Genomic DNA, 22,584 nt, shown 5'->3' on the forward strand with positions numbered 1-22,584 from the left:
CAGCATGAAATTTTTGTTTTTAGATCTTGGGATATAAATACTTTATCAATTCTGATTTGAGTCCTATATCTAAAATCACAATGGGAAATTTCTAATGAATTATCATTTCTAAGATAAAATAAATCAAATAATTTTAAGTTATCTACCCATTTTTTAAGATTTTTCCCTATAGGAGTAATACAAAAAGGTCTCTTATTAGTAGTTTCTGAGTCATTCAGTAAACGATTAAACTCTCCTCCTACAATCAAACTACCATTAGAATTGTTAGTGATGAGTTCTAAGTGCTTTTTAATTGTTGTTACCCTAATTCCCGGAAACCAATAGACATTGACCAGTGTCCAAATTCTATTTCTAAATTTTATTATTATAATTGATAAGAGTCCTTCCTTATCTTCATAATTATACAAAATTTAAGGAGATGTAACACTTTTCCTCCATAGCGTTAGAACGCCTTTGGTCTTTTTGGTAAATGAAGAGTTGGATAGTTTTAAGTATTCGTTCGGGTTCCAGCTACAACTATCATTTATTTTGAAGTGGGTTTCTTGTAAGAATATTACTTGTGCTTTATTTAATTTCAAATATTTTAATAGGTTGAGTCTTTTCCCTGGATTATTTAATCCATTAACGTTTAAGGAAAGAAAAATCAAGTCCATCTTATTTATTTAATGTTTTAAAGTAAAATAAATGTGATAACAAAGTCATCATAATGTTTAAGATTTGCACACCCTTCTTGGAAGAATTATATTTAAGCAAAAAGGTGTTGTTTCCCAATGTAAAATACAATTTAATATCAGACTGAGGCCTAAAAAAAGAAGAAATATTTAAAGCTAAACGTTTAACAATCAGTAAATCCATTAATTGACATGGAATGTAAAACATTCCTAATCTGACAGGGAAAAAAAACAGTCAGATTAACCATCACTTCCAATTTTTGGAATGAATTTGCCCAGCTTGAGGCTCCAGAGTATACATTTTATGAAGTTCTATAGATTAATTGACATGAGCGAACATCAATATATTGATGTAATACATAGTTTGATTGTATCTAGTACAATTACATCTCACTAATAAGCCTTTGTTTGATTAAGAAATACATATCCTCATTTCTGTATGAATTATTATATAAGTGAAGAATTAACAAATTTGATAATAAGCATGTATAGATAATATTTATCAATTAAAGTCTCAAGAGCATCTGGATACATACAATTTTCAGTAATTTAAAGATAGATAAACATAACAGTATTAATCAGGATAAATCAATACAGCATTAGATCAACATTTAAAGTATTTATAGTAATAAAAATTGCACGTAACTAATTACCAACACATTTCTCTTACTATGAGGTATTATGTGATTGTCACTCCTCTATATAGTAATTTCACATATTTCCTTATTGCTACTAGATAGTAACAATATTACCATAATATAAACATGAGCAGGACTTATGGAAATGGAATGTATACTTGCAAATGGTGATGGTTGACAGAGGAGATACTACTCAAGCAGTTCCTATATATATCACAAACTCATATAAATTTGCTTTCAAACAAATTATGCAAAGTTTTATATAAAGAAGCATGTCTTAATAATACATCAACAATCGAGTAGTTTTTACTATTGTGAGGTCAAATTTGGTAGAGTTAATAATATCAAATACATTTAAATGTAAGATTCATTACTTATTCAAGCAAACCCCTTTTTTTTTCTTTCCTTCACCTTTTTCCCTCTTTTTGTACATACGTATTTATCTCGTTCCTCTTTGTTTATTTCCTCTTTCTATTCCCCTTTCAGTTTCCTTTTAATGAAAAGAAACATTTGGTATATGATCCTTAGCATTATCATTACATTTACTATATATTGATTTTAACATTTGAACACTGCATAGTGAGTCTTTTGCTATAACATACTTGGACTTCAACCTTTTACCCAGGTCAGCCTTGGTGACCTAATTAATTACAATAATACTGTGTTTGTGTATAAACTTTGTTCTCGTCATAGTAGTTGCTTTCTTTTATATACATACACACACACACACACACACACACACACACACACATATATATATATATATATATATATGGGTTCATGTCAATAGATCGACATGTTAAAATAACGAAAGTCACTACAGCGAAACGAAACCATCGACAGTTGAAAATATCGACAGTACATGTATACGAAAGTACAGTGCTAACATGGGTCCTGCAAGGGGGAAGTAGTATGGGTACAGTATCGTATCATATCCTTTACTTCCCCCTTGCAGGACCCATGTTAGCACTGTACTTTCGTATACATGTACTGTTGATGTTTTCAACTGTCGATGGTTTCGTTTCGCTGTAGTGACTTTCGTTATTTTAACATGTCGATCTATTGACATGAACCCATATATATATATAAATATATATGTTCATAATCCTCTAGGGCTTTAACATTTTGAAAATAGCTTAACTTCTTTATATACCAACTGCAGGATGGAGATTAATAGTAACATCACTGAACATGGTTAAGCAGAAATTTATTAATATCTTAAATATTTGTGCCTCATGGGCCTGCCCTTATAACAGTTGTAATGTATATTTCCACAATGGCTCCTTTTTAAAGTACAGCATAGTTATACCAAATGGAGTAAATATCACAAATTAAAACTGAGAGAGCCTGAGTCCAAATGTAAAGTGACGATACTAGTAAATGATTTTATATGCTCTCTATGACTGTACTTTCCATTTAACCCACTGAGAGATTTTAAGCATGGGTAGTTTAGATGTGTTAGAGCCATTTGTAACTAAATTAATTTGTCACCAAATTATTTCCTCGACATCCAGGACTGATGACAGATGTATATACTTGGCATGTTTAGTTGAGAACAAAACATTATACTTTGCTGCAAAATGTATAGCTTTATCAGACTACTACTTTAATTAAAATAAATTGCACACGCTGTATAAACAGTCTTTACTACTGACTGCCATTTACATAATGAGCAGACTGCTACCTTATAATGGTCAATATTAACTTACAAATAAAAAAAACATTTCAAATAATTCACATCTGACTTAGGATATTGTGACTTCTGAAATCTTACTTTGCATTTTTTTTTCTTTATAAATTGTACTGATGCCAATTAGTCTAGATCAACTACTGTAACACATCTAAGCAAATAAGACATTGGAGCTTCTATTGTTAGGTCTGCACAAATGGTGTTCTGGCCAATTTACCTTTTTAGATATGTGTTTTTTTTTCTTTTTTTTTTCTTTTTTTGATGATGATGATACAATGGTCACAGTAAGGTGGGAAAGCCTTCAGTGCAAATATTCTCACAGGGGGCATTAGTAAGCAGCCAGTTTAGTAAAGCGTGATCTTTGGTAAGTGTATTGGATTTAGTAAAATAATGTGACTTTCTGGAAGAAATGAGATCTTGTTTAGGTGAGTGTCTAGGGATCTCATATAGTGTATGTCGGAATAGACATTAAATCACCTATTGGGGTGCTGTTATGCCAATTCAAGGAATAACATTTTATACAGAATGTAGTGGCTTATTTGAGAGTCATTGTTCACTATTATTTCAGGTGATGAACGAATGTCCAGCTGTCAATATGCGCAGATTTATTTCTGGTATTGTTAGTACTAAAGAAGTAGTTTTGATACTCCTACAGTAATATTTCCATTAAAGGGATAAGCTTGAACTTTGAATCCTGTACTAGAATGATATTGATAAGGAGCAGTTCCATCACTGTTAAATAAATTAGTCTGTCAATTATCACAGGACATTAAAGCTAGGAGCTGTTGATTAACTGTTTTTTGTAGTTCAAGATTTCTCTTTCCTTCTACTGAAAGCAGATAATCAACTTAATATTCATATAAATTACAAAGTATTCTGAAATACAATTGTTAGGGAAATATTTAACTGGTATTTCTGTTGGTATTTTAGGTATGTGAAGCCAATGTTTTGAAAGCTGATTGTGGATTTTATAATACTGTATTTGTGATTGCAGCCTGTCAGAATACTTCCCAAGTACTCGAGGAGATTTATAAAGTAGCAGTGATGTCATTGCCATTTACATAGTCCCGCCTTGGTAACTATGGAAGTCATTTTCTAGTTTATTTTACTTGAATCAAGTTAATAATTATCATGGTTTCTAACATTTAGTTTAATGATTTATTGGTATTATGTTCAAGTAACTACAGGCTGTTAATCAGCAAGACAGACAAAGAAAATCCCCGTTTCACATCAGCAACACTCATATAGCTGACCACGGATTTTTGACACAGTACTCAAAGGCAATTCAGACAAGCTTCCTAATGTTAAACAAGCTCAGTTTACAGACAGGCATGAGAGTGCTTGAGTGAAAAAAGGGGGTAGAAACAACTTTTGAATTCAGTGCAGTGCTTGCGATTACACTTCTCATGAAAGAGAGAAAAGACAGTTTAGAATGTTGAAATGCTAGGCTGTGAATGGGATTGAGAAAAAAAAATACCATAATATGCTGAAGTCTTATAATGACAGAATGCTTGAAACATTTTCAAAAAAAAGAAACAAATAAATAAAATACACCAAGAGTTCCTTGCATTGTGTACCCAAAACCAAACACTGAAATTTTCCACCTCAGACTACCAAACAAGCAGACAGCTACAAAATGACCTGTTTCAAACATCGTCCTACCACACTTCCCTCTTCCTTCCTTAACAAGTCAAAAAAAAAAAAAAAAAAAAAGGAAAGACAATTCAGTAAGCAAATGAACACACGTGTGCAGAATTCATCTAGTCATTTATCTTGGGCATCACTAGCAATTGTATCTAATAGGAATATAGCATTATTAATTTTAAGTTGCAAGTTTTATAAAGACATATGTAAGATAAAGTAAAGTAATGATACATACTTCTTTAGGTCTAGGTATCCATAAACATTTTATGACTTAGCTTGATCTCTGAGAGAATTAGGAAGTCCAGTGACATTGACTCCAGTTTTCATTTTCTTCTTTTTTACAGCTGTCCAGTTGTTTTCTTACCCCTGTCCAGTTGTTTTCTTACCCCTGTCCAGTTGTTTTTCTCAGAAGATCTTTTAAGGGTCATAGATGGTGTCCAGTCCATACCTTCTGGGATTGTGATGATGTTATTGTTTTGAATAAAAGATACAGCTTCTTCTATACTGTTGAAAGATCTCATCTCATTCTGATGATAGACTTTGATTTTGGCTGGATAAACTAATTGTGCTTTAATTTTATTTTGCTTTAAAAGCCTTACCAGTAGCCAAGAGCTTTTTCTCACTTCCACTCTCTTGTGGAATAATCATTGCCTAGCCTTATTTGGTTTCCTTTGAAGGACAATAGACTTTTCCTCCAAGCTGTTCTCAGAATAAGTTCTTTATCTAAAAAGGACAGAAACTTCACTACGATAGATCTTGGAGAAGCATTAGGGAAGAAGAAATAGATTTCCCTATGGCTCTGTGTGCTGTCTCGATCCCGTAGGACAAATCTTCTTTTAAGTCCAAGAATTCAGGTAGCCGGGAATTTAGGAAGGAAATAATATCTTCTCCTGTTTTTTCAGGGAGACCAAAAATTCTAATATTTGTTCTCCTCTCTCTGTTTTCAATGTCGTCTACTTTATTTATCAGCCAGTCATTTTGTTGCAGTATGGTCTCACAGTGGGATTCATCTTCTTTAAGCCTTTTGTCTATGTCATTCGGTGAAGTTTCAATGTTCAGAATTTTGGATTGTTGCTGCTGGAGTATTTCCTTCAGGACATCAGTTTGTTGTTGACAGTTCATCTTTAAAGTTTCAAGGTTGTCAGTAAATCTATCCATTTTTAGAGACAATTCCTGGAGAGTGGTAGATATAGACTGGATCTCCTTCCTTAATGTGGAATCAACATGTGAAGATTTTGAGTTGCTCATCTCTGTTCAGTTGTATAATCATTAGTTTTGACAGGAAATATTTTAAGAAAAGACTCCAAAGTTGAGAGTCTAGTAGACTGTATATTCCCAAATAGATTGTATAACTTTAAGGAGCTAGTGACAGAATTTTAAAGTAATGATTTTCCTGTTTCTTAGTAGCTGATGTGGAGCTCAAGAAAAAACAGTTGGCCATCTAGGCTCTGCCCCCCCCGTCCCACTGAAGTTTATGCCTGTATGTATACAATATGACCATTCCCACTGAAGTTTATGCCTGTAGGTATACAATGTTACTGTCCCACTGAAGCTTATGTCTGTATGTATACAAAGTTACTGTCCCACAGAATCTTATGTCTGTAGGTATACAATGTTACTGTCCCACTGAAGTTTATGCCTGTAGGTATACAATCTTACTGTCCCACTGATGTTTATGCCTGTAGGTATACAATCTTACTGTCCTACTGAAGTTTATGCCTGTAGGTATACAGTGTTACTGTTCCACTGAAGTTTATGCCTGCAGGTATACAATGTTACTGTCCCACTGAAGCTTATGCCAGTATGTATATAAAGTTACTGTCCCACTGAAGCTTATGCATGTAGATATACAATGTTACTGTCCCATTGAAGTTTATGCCTGTAAGTATACAATGTTACTATCCCATTGAAGTTTATGCCTATATGTATTTAATGTTGCCATTCCCGCTGAAGTTTATGCCTGTAGGTATATAATGTTACTGTCCCACTGAAGCTTATGCCTGTATGTATACAAAGTTACTGTTCCAATAAAGCTTATGCTTGTAGGTATACAATGTTACTGTCCCACTGAAGTTTATGGCTGTATGTATACAATGTTAGCATTTCCACTGAAGTTTATGCCTGTAAGTATACAATGTTACTGTCCCACTGAAGCTTATGCCTGTATGTATACAATGTTACTATCCCACTGAAGTTTATGCCTCTATGTATTTAATGTTACCATTCCCACTGAAGTTTATGTCTGTAGGTATACAATGTTACTGTCCCACTGAAGCTTATGCCTGTATGTAGACAAAGTTACTGTCCCAATGAAGCTTATGCCTGTAGGTATACAATGTTACTGTCCCACTGAAGTTTATGGCTGTATGTATACAAAGTTACTGTCCCAATGAAGTTTATGCCTGTAAGTATACAATGTTACTGTCTCACTGAAGTTTATGACTGTAAGTATACAATGTTACTGTCCCACTGAAGTTTATGCCTGTATATTGAATATGCTCATCATCTTCCTTTGCTCAAAACAATAACCAGTATCTTTTCAAAATACCATTGAATGACTTTTCTATACTATGTATACACTTTTACAAAGTCTTTATTCACTAGAATATGTATACACTTATAAAATGCTGTTTTTTGTACACTGTATATAATCTATAATATTAATCATTAGGAGCTTTTCTCTTCGAGTCTCCGCTGAAAAGGGGACTCCGTACCTAGTCGGACTTTCTTATTTAACAAATACAACAAACAAACAAATAAATAAATAAATAAATAAATAAATAAATAAATAAATAAATAAACCCATAGCTATGACACTTTGTGGTAACATAGATGTGAAGAAGCTAGAATTTCAGCCTCACAGTAGCTGGTTCTGTTCTTAGCCAGGGTGGTTTCTGTGCACACTCTGCATGCCCCTGTGTGTGTCTGCATGGGCTTCTCTAATTGCAGTGATTTATTTCCATATCCAAAGGCATACAGTATCTAAATTGACATTCTTCTACATTTCTCATATATGTGTGTCATGTGACAGTGAGAGAATAGGTGTCCTACAATGGATTGACATCCCATATATACCCATGTAGAGTGGCATTTAATTATTTTTTCTTAACTTGCATAAAATATATATTTTTCTGCAAGCAGGAAATTAACATTATTCTTTTACTGTTACATGGTAATTGTCATTAGACAGCATGAAGATAAAAAATAAATTAATTAGACCTTTCAGACTAATACATATTTTCTTTAGGAAGCATATTTCATCCCATTTTTTAAGGTTTCATATAGTTCTAAACTTATTATTATGACATTTCAATATGGCTGGCTGTCTGGAAGTGCCATGAAGTGTTTATCTTTCATTTCATCTTTTAATATTTTCTTTAAGTTCATACACTACTCACAAGAATTACAAGGCACATAGACACATGAGTGGAGAGACCATGTGTATGTTGCTGGCACTCTCCCTAATGAGGTACCTCCTCCTTCAGGAAAGGTGGGAATGAACTTAAAGATGCCCGCTCAGTTGTAGAGCTCATTCTGAAGGATGTGAGGGTATCACTCTGTTTTACATGTAAGGACAAATTGTTCTAAAGATGAGTAAATACTCGATACCATACCTGTCCCTTTAGTGAGCTTTATTTATATGTTGGCAAGATTTAAATATTTAGTTCTAGTTTTTGTGGAGCTGTTTATTTTGTGGAAATGCAATAGATCATGGACAGTTTGGTCCTTAATGGTAGTGAATGCAAGGCAAAGATCTCCATGTAGGAGTTTATAACACACTGTGTAGAGGGACAGGGCTTCAAACCTAGCTTGGCAGCTAGGGGTCTTTCAGTCACTAATCTTCTTAGGAACCTCTGGAGTATTTCTAGCTGCGTGATGTGTCTGGATGATTGTATACAATGGCCAAAAACTTACATCACTGACCTTCACACCGTCAACAAAACACATCCATTGACTATGCAAGCTGATGACTCCATACACTGCAAATAAACGATCACTAATGAAATAAATCATGTTTACATTTGCAATAACCAATGCAAAGCAACAAGTTGCAAAAAATAGCAAAAGCAGCTTTTATATGAGGAGGGCAAGCCCCATGTCCCCATGATTGATATATATATATATATATATATATATATATATATATATATATATATATATATATATATATATAGATACACTAGACAATCTCGACATACCAAAATGTCAAAATTCAGTAAGTCGAGACCGAATAGTGGAAAGTGCAGTTAACCAAAACTACACTATGCCGAATCCGCCGCTATCGTGGTGTCGCGTTTGTGACGTGTGGTGTGGTTTGTGGATTTATCTGGTGTTTCAGTAAGTGTTGTATTTGAGGATAATGGGTAGGGATTTTAGTGTGTGTGAGTGTGTGTGCGGTGGTGTTTGTTGTGTGTTTGTGTGTTTAGTGCGACCTTGGAGTTAGAATATATAAGTAGGGGGGGGGGGCACAGGTAGGTTAAGTGTGTTTTTGTATGTTGTTTTGTTTGTTTAGTTAGGTAGGTGTATGTGTGTGTGTGATTATGTACTGGTTTGTGTGTGTGTGTGAATGGTCGTGATTGTACTGTTCGTTATTGTGGGTTTTCGTGCATGTATTTTTTCGACTATTTAGTCTCAAAATACGGAAATTCGACATTTCAGTATTTCGAGATAGTATAGTGAATCCATATATATATATATATATATATATATATATATATATATGGGTCCCCTTCAGATGGTCGAACTTTTAAAAGCTCGACTTTCATATGGCTGAGACCATATGATCAAACTTTTAGTAGCTCGATTGATCTGAATGGGGATCTCCATAGAGCAAGGAATGGGAAGATTTTCCTTTACCGCAATGTAGTTTGATCTGGGAATTGGTATATTTAAATAGCGGGGGGTGGGGAGGTGCAGGGGAGGCTTGCCCACCTACTAGCACTGTTTATTTTTTTTTTGTTTATTTCTTTTTTTTTTTTTTCACATTTTTGAACATTCAAATGTTTGATCATATGGTCTCGACCATATGAAAGTTAAGCGTTTGGATGTTCTATTATGTGAAGTAGACCTATATATATATATATATATATATATATCTACAGTGGATATAAAAAGTTAAAATGCCAGGTTTTTGTGATATAAAAAATGAGACCACAATAAATTATTTCAAAAATTTGTCCTCCTTTAATGTGACCTATAAGCTGTACAATTCAATTGAAAAACAAGTCTGTTAGGGGAAAAAATATAGAAAATAAAAAATGTACAATAAGCTGGTTGCATAAGTGTGCACACCCTTAAACTAATACTTTGTTGAAGCACCTTCGGCTACAATGTTACCTCCTGTCACTTCCAACCATCCCCCTAGTAATACCCTCAAACATAGCCTCTTCAATGTTACTAGGGAGCATGTAGTGGCTGCACTCACTAAAGCCATGAACACAAACCTGAATGGGCCCTGATAACATCCCAGAATGCCTCCTGAATAGTCTAAAATATGACTTAACAGGGCCCCTGAAGTAATTATTTAGCTATAGTCTTAAAACAGGCTTTGCGCTATGTGTATGGAGGATTGCCCCTTCATAAGAGAGGACCTTCAATAGATCCTGGAAACTACAAACCCCTTAGTCTGACTAGTCTTATTAGCAAAGCCATGAAATGAATTATCATGGAAATTATCAGCAAAAACACAAGAAACCTCCAGATACTGGATCCATCCCGGTTGTTTTTGTTAAAGAAAGGTCATGCTTACTGAATTTGTTGGACTTTTTTGAAAAGTTCACTAAGACAATAGATGAGGGGAAAATGGTACACACTGCCTACCTAGATCTGGCCAAAGCATTGACACAATACCCCACTTGGACATTGTCAACAAACTTACAGAACTAGGCATAAATCCCTTTATACCATGCTGGATCACTAGTTGACTCATTGATGGCATCCAGCCAGTTAAAAATGGTTTGGCCTCCTGCACAAACAGGCCGGTCAGCAGTGGAGTCCCCTAGGGGTCTCTGCTAGGCCCACTCCTGTTTGTCATCTACTTCTCGGATGTCAAAGCCAATGTCAAAGGCCTCTGGCTAACCAAGTTCAGAGATGATTGCAAACTGGGAGCAGTCATTGAATCTCCACAAGATGAGAACACCCTTCAGGAAGGTCTAACACAGACAAACGCTTTGTGACAAAGCCATGGCTTAAAACTCAATACCAAGAAATGTATTATAGTATCTTTTGGGATGTTGGCCACCCCTCAGTAACTATGTAATCAATAAAACATCTCTAAAAGTTGATTCACTAGTCAGGGATCTGGGAACTCGTGTAGATAGTAACCTAGCCCCCGACCAGCATGTGTCCAAGGTAGTAAGAAAATCCTTCTGTTTTGCTGAGCTTATAAGTAAGCACATGGCATCTTGGTCCAGAGAGGTCATCATACCACTGTTCTTGGCTATCATTAAGCCCATCATAGAATATGATGCGCCCTTTAGTATGTACCTGACCAGACACATTCAACAATTGGAACATCCTCAAGGTTTCCTTACAAAAAGAATACAGGGATTAAACATGATGTCCTCAAAGCTCTGTCTCTTTACTTGGTATCATACAGATGTCTGAGAGGTGAGCTTTGTCTGACATACAAGGTAGCTCTGTATCCTGTTTTGATGAACCTTTTGCATATCCGTAAAACAAAGAGTATCAGAACTATCAGATTAAAAGACCTAAATTTTGCTTGTGACAGAAATAGGACATGTTCAAGAAAGAAATATGTTTCTCAGAGAATTCCCATTTTCTGGAACAGGTTCCCCATCCATGTGAAGCAGAGTTCTTCCAGATCCGTATTTAAACACAACTTGGACCAACTGATGGTTAATTGGAAATTCACCCCTGGTCTAGTGCCTATGTCTCTGATGGACAGAGGCAGTCAGTAAATCACCTCCTACATAAATCAAACTTGTGGAGCACATTTGGGTTGCACAGCCAGACTTATAAGGGCCTAGTGATCATTAGCCTAGTATATACCTATAAACCTGTAGGCGACTATTAAATCTAGTTTCCCCTAAAACACATTCTTTTCCTCTGACGCTGCTTCCATGCTAACACTTATCGAAGCTACACATTCAAAAATGAAGCTTATTGCAAAATGCCTTGTATATGACGATCACAATAAATGCATGCAAATAAGCCAAACTCTTCAGGCAAAATCTGAAGTCCCGTCTTGGTACTTCCACGAACAGCATCTTAAATCCTGTATACACCTCCCCGGCCAATGCAAGTGACATAAAAGATTAGCTCATCAAACTGATAGTCTTTCCAGCACTTCTGTTTCCAAATAATAACCCTCGTGAGCCCAGTTCTTCCACCTCTAAAAGCAACAACCCCACATTAACAGTTAGGCAATTTCCAACTCGGTATTTATTTATTTATTTGACATTTGTTGACCGGGATAGTCCGACTGGGTAAATGCCCTTTTTCAGCGGAGGCCAAGGGAGAAAAGCTCCAAAGTAATATTATATAATAATTTGAATTAGAGTGAATGTAAAATACAGTATGATTTTCTACAACTACATTAACAAAAATGAATGCAAAAGAGACACATTTTACAATTGCATTTAAAACGGGTTGTTGTAAGAGTGACACACAGTTGAAGGACAGGGAGCAGTGAATAAGATCAGCAGCTCAGTAGTAGTATTCTATGGGGGGTGTTAGTAGGGGTGAATACCTACTGAGGCCAGTAAAATTGGAATGATAATAGATGTTAGTAGAAGTAGTACTAGTATTTGAGCAAACTGATTGTACAAATTATTTATAAAACATCTTGATACAGTTTCTGCAGATAACAATTCACTGCACCAAAACCTCCATAAAGAGACAGACTCTTATTTTCTACCGCCCTATAGCACCTCGCTAGCCGTCACTTTCAGTCTACCCTTACAAACAAGCCAACTCCCCTATGAATGGGAAACAACCTTTAACGTCTTCCTTTACTACATAAGCCACAACCTCTACTAGCCCACAACAAAACTCTTAACTGCTATGCAACATCCTAGGCAAACTAATGTACACAAAAGATGTCATTTGTCTAGTTTAATAGGATTGTTTTAACGCTCAGCATGGTTAATGTCCTGGACTGAATTCATAAGCAGTTGACACGCTGCTACAGATGGCACAGATAGCAACATGGGGAGAACACAGCTAGCAGGAGTTGTTTTGTACATCTACATTAAGCATTAACATGATTAATCATGATCTTCTAATCACTAAAGTAACAACAATTTGGTTGTGGCAAACAATAAATTAACAGTACAACTCAAAAACATACTCAGATGAAGGCCTTTCATTTTTAGTTGTACCCCAGAGTTCATCTCTTAGCTCCATCTTTTTTGCTTGTTTTACACACACACTCCTGATTGACCTTTTTCATCATAAAATAAACCTCTGTGCAGGTGACGTTCTTATTATAGCTAGCAATACTAACATCGGACTACCAAACCAGCAAGAGTGGCAGTTTATGTGCATGTGTTATCGCTTTCCCATTAATAAACCCTTAGTGCTCCCCAATAAAACAAGCCCAATACTTTATGGAGCACCCCAATAACTAGTATCACTCTTGAAGCGAAATTCTTCAGTCCATTTCACACATACATTAACAGAATGATTGTAACTGTTCACATCATCAGAATCCTCCATTTTGAAAAACTTCATGTGAAGTGCTGAGCGATACACGAGGTAACTCTGTGCTCCCACTGAGATTCTTTCAAATTACTGTAGTAATTTGGTGCTCCATTATGTTACACTATCGCATAACACAGAAGGGGGTGGTGGGAATTCATTTACAGTGCACTACACAATACAGTGTGTAGCGAATCTGTAATGCTTAGCACTGATCTGTACTATGGAAAATACATTTTTTTGTCTTTGACCCAGTATCATTTTCTGCAGAGAAAATTTATTACTGTGATATATATATATATATATATATATATATATATATATATATATATATATAATACAACACCTACTATGTGCTAAGCAAAGTAAACTGGTTTCTGTAGACAACAGGAAGGAACTTTTTTATACCAAACGAGTAAGACAGTTGTTCATGAACACTGTTTTCAAAAGCTACTTCATTGAGTCCATTTATAGAATTCTGGGTTGGTTGAATGTCACAATGAATCAAGCGATCCTCAACATTCGCAGATGTCCGTGACCTTAGAGGTTAGAGTAAGGTCTTGGCTGTAGTTTTGTTTAGGGTTTAGTGTTATGTTAGAAGGGTTAGTATTGGTTAGAGGGGTTAGTATTGGGTTAGAAGGGTTAGTGTTGGGTTAGAAGGGCTAGTGTTGGGTTAGAAGGGTTAGTGTTGGATTATAAGGGTTATTGTTGGGTTAGAAGGGTTAGTATTGCATTAGAAGGGTTAGTGTTGGGTTAGAAGGGCTAGTGTTGGGTTAGAAGGGTTAGTGTTGGATTATAAGGATTATTGTTGGGTTAGAAGGGTTAGTATTGGGTTAGAAGACTTAGTGTTGGATTAGAAGGGTTAGCACTGAGTTAGAAGGGTTATTATTGGGTTAGAAGCATTAGTGGGTTAGAAGGGTTAGTGTTGGGTTAGTCTTGTGTTTACGGTTAGTGGTATTTTTATACAATTTATTTTTCAACAAACTGTTTGTTGACATTAGTGCTTTTTGTCTATGTGGTCTTGATAACTTACATTAAGAGATATGGTTTTAGTGACGTGACGAAGACCCACTAACTGTTGATACTTTATGATTTCTGCCTTCAGCACTGCAAACATAACATTAAAAAAACAGATGTCAGAAGGGCATTATTAAAATTAAAAAGACATTATTTAAGGTTTTATAACTTTTCATATCAGCAGCATCTAGAAGTGTATCAGCTATGACTGTACTTCAGGAAGAATTTAAGTTATTGTGTGTGTATGTTATTACAGAATATAAACTATAACATTAGAGAAATGTAGTATAGCAGAAATAGTACTATAACAGCAGTTATCATACAGTTTGTTGTTGCTTAATTTCCAAGAGAAATAGAACACAAAGCTGCGCCTTGTGTCACGCTATACCCCAGGAGTAGATCAACATGAATGTTGGGGTGGTGTCTATGATTCACATTTTGTTATTCTGTGTGTGCGTGTCTGTGTACATGTGCACGTGTGTGTGTGTGCGTGTGTGTGTGTGTGTGTGTGTGTGTGTGTAGTTCAGGGACAGTCTGTGAGTAGGTGTGACTCCTTATTGCTATCCTATATAAGTGTGTGCCTTGCTGTGGTGGGTAACTATTGCCTGATGGGACCTGTGACTAATGTGATTAGGAAGACAGTGAATGCAGAGTATGCAAGAACTGGACGTGTGTGTGTGTGTGTGTGTGTGTGTGTGTGTGTGTGTGTGTGTGTGTGTGTGTGAGTGTGTGTGTGTGTGTGTGTGTGTGTGTGTGTGTGTGTGTGTGTGTGTGTGTGTGTCTGTCTGCATGAAAGTCTCTATATCTGTGCAAGATATTTGGCTGTGTGCCTGTATGTGGTAGTGAGGGGTGTGTATCCTTGTGTATGGTCTATCAGGTACCTATGCTACACAGTAGTAGAGGTCAGTATGGTGCTCACCCGAGGAGTACAGACTGCTCCAGCTGAACAGCTTATAGTCATAAAATTTCCAATTAATAAGACAATGCGTAGGTGGGAATGTGCATGACTTTGAGATACAAAACGGTGGATCAGTACAGTTTATCTTGTTTTTACAGTGTAGGTTGCACCATTGCAACTTTGTTTCTGAATCCCAGTCCTTAGGTCTGAACATATGTTGTTGTTGTTGTGTCTTTCAGCTTTTCCCGGTTAGGGGTCGCCACAGCGGAACTCTGGTCGACTAATGATTGCCAGTTGATTTTTACGTGCTGAGTTGCCAGCCCTAACACACAACCTTCAATGAAGGTATGCCCATTCACGCATGTCTCCATGCAGAAGACGCTCTAGCTGAGAGTCGAACTGGTCAGCGTCTTACTGTGAGGCAACAATGCTACCGCAGCACCACCACCGCGGATATGATATTAAAAATAAAACAAAGGAACATTTTTGCATGAAAAGATGCGTCCATTATCTGTGTGTAGCTTTTCTGGGGTTGAGAAGTAACTTTATGCAACTAACTCAAAGCAAGTGAGAACACACTTTATGCAAAAAAGGTTGTGAAGTGTGTTACCTGAAGCCATATGCTATACTGGTCTGTATCATTTTTATGTCATTAATAGAAAGTGTGAAGATATGTGAAGGCTTTCAGCCTAGCTAGATAGAATTTCGTAGATAATTCTGTCATTTGTAAATATTAATATAAGCCACAGGCTTGTTCTCTTAAATGAAAGAAAATTGTGTTAAATGCTGAGCGTCAAAAATGTAACAACAGTGCACTCTGCTGGAAGAAAACTGATAAGTCAAGCCTTGTATGACTGTTTGATCTCAAACTCGGACCTGTGGTGTCTGAACCAGCAGATTATTTTTATTGTTTTGAGACCAGAGTTAATTGCTAGATTTTACTTATATAATGTCTTTAATTACTGTGGTTTCCTGACCAGGTGCAAGCTTACTAAGAAATGTAAATGTAGAGTTTCTGTTAGCCTGGGAAACCAGAGAATTGTTAAGAATGATGTAATCTAAAATGAGTCAGCAGGATGTATTATCAATTTAAAGGAATTTCTCAGAGACAGAGAGAAGGCATTTTGGATTTTGTCTAAAGCTGACAACAACTCACCAGTACTCTGCTTTTGCTCTATATGTACATTTATTTAGAACTGTGATTTCTCTTAGGAAAATATAGAAAATAGTAAGTTTAGTCTAGCTGTTTTCTATATTTATGTCAGAACTATTCTACAGTATTATTTTAAGCATTATCCTGTGATGTCTGAACTCTTGACTAGCAATGTCTAGTAAGAAGTATTGTCTAGTGTTTTTATAACCGTGGCTGTTTTGTGTAGAGATACTTTAAGCTCTAGGGTACATTACATGTATATTGTGATACTGTACAAAGCACTCCAAATAAGTCTTGCTGCTCAGTCACACTTACTATTTGGATATCAATAATATTGCACAGTAATAATTGGGCACCCTTTGGTAAGGGCCTTATAATACCTTATATTAATGGTTGGTGGCAGTGATTACTATCTTATAGCATGGCAGAACCAGGGCACAGCTGGAGAACCTGTGCCAGCCTTCCCCAGGAGTGTCAATGTGTTTGTATCTAAATCAAATATTAAAGTGTGTGTGTATCAGTTACTTGGGCAGGGACACAAAGCACTGGTTGGACAGAGAGGGTACTAGTGGCTTTAGCTTGACCACTAGACTGAGATCTGGATCCTATAGCTGTGCTAGTGGGGAGTCTTATTGGGGATACGGGGAGAAAGGGGGAAACCAGCCACAGACTGACTGTGATCTCTGTGTGCTCTTAAGGGAAATTGTACTTTACTATGTGTATATTTGTTATCCTTCCCAATGTGGACGCCCCTCACTGGTGTTAGTGGTGAGGACTGAGGCTCCTTGATTACTGGGCCAGTGCACGGGTGTTGCATAATTATTTGGCAGTGGTGGGATAACCACACCACATATTAATTGGTTGGCAATTGGCTTGTAGTGGTGTGGATAGTGAATTCCTGTAGCTTGTGTATAGTGATCACTAAAGGTGTTTTTGTACTCTAAATAACCCACAAAGTGAATATTCAGAATTCAGATCGTTTTACTTCTTTTGTTAGCTTAGTTAGTCAGGGAGAGCAGGCAAGCATGTCAGCAGACTAGTATGGCAAGCTGACAAGGAGCCCGTTGGCTGAGATGTGCCAGGCTAAAGGACTGGTGCATGGAAACCTAAGATAGACATTATTGCAGCTTTGGTCACAGCTGCACCAGAAAACAGCCATGATGAGGGTGATCAGACTGGCCGTGGAGACGTACAACACTCAGAGAATGGACAGCTCAACCTTTCTGCAGAGCACTTAAAAATCCATCTGGAGCTAAAGAGACTTGAGTTGGAGGCCAGGCATGTGGAAACAGAAGCAGCAGAGAGACTGAGACATCTACAGGCTGAGGAGAATGTGAAACTGCTACGCCTGGAAGCTGAGGAGAAGGAGAGGTAGAGGCAGCATGAAAAGGAGATGCTGACTCTTTGCCAGAGTCATGGAGGTAATGGGGAAGGAAGTAACCGGATCCCAGAATCACAAAAGGTCAGTAAATTTCTTCTGCAGTTTAAAGAGGGGGATAATTTTGATAGTTTCATTCATATGTTTGAGAGGGTATGTAAACAGTATGATGTTGACCAAAGGTTCTGGGTACAGTTCCTGACCCCCTTACTCCATGGTAAAGTTGTAACTGTGTTGTCTACAATTTCTGATCATGATTTTTTTTGATTATACTGCTGTTAAGAATTGTTTGTTAGGATTTTTTAAGCTAACACCTAAAACTTATAGGAAAAAGTTTCGGGAGTATAGACACAAGGAAGATGAAAGTGTGTGTGAATATGTTGCTGAAATGAGCACTTATTTTCATAGGTGGGTGAGTGGATATCAGGTCACCACTTTGGAAGGGCTGGCAGACCTTTTGGTGAGGGAACAAACCCTTAGCACTTTGCCTGAGGACATGAGGATCTGGTTAGCTGATCGACAATGTGCTACTTCAGATGAGTTGAGGAAGAAGGGAGATCTATTCCTAGTAAGCAGGGCATCCTTGCACAGGAAAGGGACCCCCAGTATTACTTCTGGGTCTAAGGGAACCCATAGTGGGTATCCCAGACTGCCCCAACAGAATCTGCCAGTAGTAGGGGAGGCCACTAATCCAGGTACACGTCCAGGACCTACGGTTAAATGTTTTGAATGCAACCAGTGGGGCCATGTGGCATACAGATGTCCACGGAGGCAAGGTGGGGAACAAAAGGTGAGAGAGCCAGTAAGTGGGAAAGACAAAATGCCAATAGTAGGTTGTCTCGAGACAACAAGGGTACCAAACTACCATCTTGTAGATTTCTTCATAGGGAAGGATTTGGATGAGGCAGTACCATGTGTTAATGCAGTTACACGCAGTTGGGCCTTGAGACAAGCATGTGAGTCTGGTAGCATGGGGGAGACCAAGACAGGCCGCATACTTTCAGCCAGGACCGGTGAGGTAGTTATTTCAGGGAGGGAGCTACTCTGTAGCAGTGAGACTGAAGGTGAGCCACAGCTGCTTGTGGGTACTGATGTTCCCTTGGACAGAGTGACTGCAAAGGTAGAGGTGAGTAGTAGTACCCAGGCTGACAGTGAGGCATCACTGTCACAGGATGCCAGACCTCCTGTGGAAGGGGAGCTGGGAAGGGTTACAAAGAGAGAGTAGAGACAGGCTCAGCTCTCAGACCCTACGTTACAAGGCCTGAGATGGGTAGCTAGTGAGGCACCAGATTCTCAAAGGGAAGGGGAAATCTGTATACTGGGACAAAGGGTTACTGTATAGAGAGTGGACCCCTGCGGGATGGCTAGAAGGATAGAGAATACAGCAGTTGGTAGTGTCTAGAGCTTACTGTCTGGAGCTTCTAGCCATTGCCCATAATTTTCCCTTTGCAGGTTATATGGGCATAAAACATACAAAGAGACGTATTATGCATAACTTTTATTGGCCTGGGATTTCCAGAGATGTAACAGGGTACTGCAGGACCTGTGAGCAGTGCCAAAAGGTAGGCAAGGCAGGTGAAAAGGTGAGAGCTCCTTTGAAGCCTTTGCCTCTGATTGAGGAGCCATTTCAGAGGGTAGCTATGGATATTGCAGGGCCTCTGAGCAACCCAAGTTCCACAGGGAAAAAGTAGATTATGCTACAAGATACCCTGAACCAGCGGCTTTGTCCTCCATTGAGGTAGAAAAGGTGGCAAATGCTTTGTTAGAAATTTTCAGCAGGATAGGTTTCCCAAAAGAAATACTGACTGACAGAGGTGCCAATTTCATGTCAGATCTGCTGGCTTGCCTGTGGAAGTACTGTGGGGTGAAGCACCTGAAGACAACCCTCTACCATCCCCAGGCTAATGGTCGTGTTGAGAGGTTAAACTCTACAATCAAGTCCATGCTACGGGCATTTGAAGACCAGTTTAAGAGGGAGTGGGACAATTATTTGCCCCATCTGTTGTTTGCTTGTGAGAGGTTCCCCAGGAATCCATGAGGTTTTCACACTTTGAGTTGTTGCATGGGCATAGGATGAGGGGACCTCTAGATTTAATTTGTGATGAGTGGGAAGGTGAGTGTGAATCTCACAAGGAATCTGTTGTGGCATATGTCCTAAACCTCAGTACAAGGCTCAGGGAACTCATGGGCTTGGCCCAGGAGAACCTGGCAGAAGCCCAACAACAGAAAAAGGTCTGATATGACAGGAATACTCAAGCTAGAGAGTGTGCTGTAGGGTAGCAGGTAATGGTTTTCATTCCTATCAGACACAACAAGCTGCAAGCAGCTTGGGAGGGAGACTACAAGGTGGTAAGAAAGGTAAGTGATGTTGACTACATGGTAGAACTGCTAGGCAGGAAGCAGAGGTACAAATTGTACCATGTTAACATTATGAAACCTTACCATGATAGGGAGGCCCTTGTGCTGAGAATTTGCAGTGGATTGCAGGAGGAGTCTGAGGGAGATCTGGTGATTGATGTCCTCAATGAGGGTCGGACTGACACCTCAGTGGAAGGGGTAACAATGTCCCAGCAGCTATCTCCTACCCATATTTGAAAAATCTGAGCAGTGTTACAGGAGTTTGGGGACATGTTCACTGGGAAACCAGGGTGCACCCAACTGATGCAACACCAGGTGGATACAGGACCCCAAAGGCCTATTAGGCGGGCCCCTTATAGGGTGCTTGAGAGAGTCAAACAGACTCTGAGGGAGGAGATACAGGAGATGTTGGAACGAGGGGTAACTCAAGAGTCCAACAGTCACTGGGCCTCCCCAGTGGTGCTGGTGCAAAAGAAGGATGGCATCACCAGGTTCTGTGTGGACTACAGGAAATTAAATAGTCACACAGAGTCAGATGCTTACCCCATGCCCAGGACAGATGAGGCCATAGAGCAGCTGGATGGGTCTAAGTATCTTGAAACCATTGATCTTACCAAGGGTTAGTGGCAGATGCCCTTGAATCCCAGTGCTAGAGAGAAGTCAGCCGTTGTGACTCCTTTTGGCTTGTATGAGTTCATAAAGATACCCTTTGGGATGTAAAGTGCCCCAGCAATTTTCCAGAGGCTGGTAGATCATATCCTAGCAGCAGCAGGAGGGTTTGCCCTTGCTTACCTAGATGATATTGCCATCTACAGCCATTCCTGGCAAGAGCACCTTCAAAATGTCAGGGATGTGCTGGGCAGACTACAGAGGGCAGAGTTGACCATTAAGCCCAGCAGATTTCAGGTGGGTATGCCAGAGGTCTCCTACCTGGGACATAGAGTGGGGAGTGGTAAGATCAGGTTACAATCTGCCAAAGTGGAAGCTATTCAGGCATGGCCTGTACCTGTTACCAAAAAGCAGGTGAGGGTATTCTTAGGGACACCAGGGTACTACAGAAAGTTCATCCCCAGTTATAGTACCATAGCTGCTCCCCTCACAGGCCAGATACGGTAGTGTGGACCACAGCATGTGAGCAGGCATTCCAGAAGCTTAAAGAAGCTTTGGTAGGACCCCCTGTGTTAGCCAGTCCAGATTACAGCAAAGAATTTTTTGTGCAGGTGGATGCTTAGAACCATGGGGTGGGGGCTGTACTTAGCCAGATTTCTTCAGAGGGAGAAGAGCACCCAGTGGTATATCTCAGTCTTAGGCTCCAACCCAAGGAGAAATGTTATGCAGCTATAGAAAAGGAATGTCTAGTCACAGTGTGGGCACTGCAGAAACTTCAGCCTTATCTCTATGGAAGAAAATTCACTGTAATGACAGATCACCATCCCCTAACATGGTTAAACAGAGCCAGCCAGCAAAATGCCAAGTTGCTAAGATGGAGCATAGGGTTGCAAGCAGATGACGAAAAGAGACATGGAAGAGCTTTCTGATCATGTAGCCCAGACGAGTATGACCCTGACCCTGAGTAGCATCCTGCCCTCACCAAGATTGATACCTCAGTATAAAGAAAAAATGATCAATTTCAACAATTTGCTAAGCTTCTGGTGTCATTCAAAGGGGATCCAGTGTCTGTCAGCCTGGGATGACATGCTCGAAAAGCCACGTTGCTTCACAAGAGATGGCTTGCACCTGTCACCCCTTGGCTTTTGAATACTGGCCAAGGCTCTTGCTGCCCCCATAGTGCCTTTTTTAGGCAAGGTTCAAAATTCAAACCCACCTCCGTAAACAGCACAAGTAAAAAAACTGAGGGTTATGCTACTCAATGCCAGGAGTTTAAATCTCAAAATGCATGTGCTCAAAGCACTCCTAAGTATGGAGAACATCAACATCTGTGCAGTAACTGAAACCTGGTTCAAGGCTCCAGAGAGCACTCCAGCACTACTGGGCTACAACTCATACCACACATTTCGGCCACAGAACACAGACTGAAACACAAAAGGAGGGGGTGTATCAATATTCATCAAGGATACCCACACCTCCAGGTTAGTGGCGCAGCATGATACCTCTGAGATCATCCATGTGCAACTAACATCGGGCAAATCTGCAGTGCAAATTGTGGCCTGCTGCAATTCACCCTCCATGACCCAGGACCACCACTCCGCCTTTCTGGAGACACTGGAAAACATGAAGGTCCTACCGAACACCCTGATCTTGGGAGATTTCAATTACCCTACCATTAACAGGGAAAACTAGTTGAGTACAAACTCCCAGGCTCAGCGCTTCCTGGAATTTATCAACTCAAATGCTCTGGATCAGCTGGTAAACTACCCTACCAGAGGCCACAACATATTGGACCTGGTCATCACCAACATGGGCGACAGGTGCTCTGTACTGGAGGTCAACCCGTTACTAGTTAGATCAGACCATA

The sequence above is a fragment of the Protopterus annectens genome, chromosome 14.part0, assembly GCF_019279795.1.
Source record: "Protopterus annectens isolate FY-2018-M chromosome 14.part0, PAN1.0, whole genome shotgun sequence".
NCBI classification, from domain to species: Eukaryota; Metazoa; Chordata; order Ceratodontiformes; family Protopteridae; genus Protopterus; species Protopterus annectens.